We start from the raw sequence: 778 nt of genomic DNA, 5'->3' as shown, positions 1-778 counted from the left end.
GGCTGAGGCAGGAGAATGGCGTAAAACCCAGGAGGCGGAGCTTGCAGTGAGCTGAGATCTGGCCACTGCACTCCAGTCAGGGCGACAGAGCGAGACTCCGCCTCAAAACAAACAAACAAACAAACAAACAAAACAAATCTTCTCGCCAGTGCTCAGAGCACGAAAGTTTTCTGCTGTCTTTGGAAACTTGTCTGCAAATAGCTTGAAGGAGACACAGCCCAAGGGCTTGCCTTCAACGGCAATGTTAAAGAACAGTGGAGTTGACCATGGCTGGTAGTACAGGGCTCCCGGCAGCGGTGGCATCTGCAAAGCCTACTTTCTTTTTAAAAAATTAGCCATCCTCAGACAGGCGCAGTGGCTCATGCCTGTAATTCCAGTGCTTTGGAAGGCTGAGGCAGGACTGCTTGAATTCGTGAGTTTGGGACCAGCCTGGGCAACATAGTTAGACCTTCTCTCTACCAAAAATTAAAAACCTAGCCAGGTGTAGGGGCATGTACCTACAGTCCCAGCTACTTGGTAGGCTGAAGTGGGAAGATCACTTGAGCCAGGGAGATCATGGCTGCAGTGAGCCATGATTGCACCACTGCAGTCTGGCCTGGGTGATAGAGAAAGACCATGTCTCAAAGGTAAAAAAAAGGTCGGGCGCAGTGGCTCACGCCTGTAATCCCAGCACTTTGGGAGGCCAAGGCGGGCGGATCACGAGATCAGGTGATCGAGAACATCCTGGCTAACACAGTGAAACCCCATCTCTACTAAAAACACAAAAAAATTAGCTGGG

At 50.6% G+C, this 778-nt stretch overlaps 1 pseudogene; it reads right to left on the bottom strand.

Annotated features, from left to right (window-relative positions):
- LOC105519020 overlaps window positions 1–303 on the bottom strand; it is a 4,366-nt pseudogene extending 4,063 nt beyond the window's left edge.
- Between the last annotated feature and the right edge of the window lie 475 nt (window positions 304–778).

Source organism: Colobus angolensis, unplaced genomic scaffold (assembly GCF_000951035.1).
Source record: "Colobus angolensis palliatus isolate OR3802 unplaced genomic scaffold, Cang.pa_1.0 Scaffold336, whole genome shotgun sequence".
NCBI lineage: Eukaryota > Metazoa > Chordata > Mammalia > Primates > Cercopithecidae > Colobus > Colobus angolensis.
The sequence above is the reverse complement of the archived record's forward strand: the minus strand, read 5'-3'. Positions and strand labels throughout refer to the sequence as shown.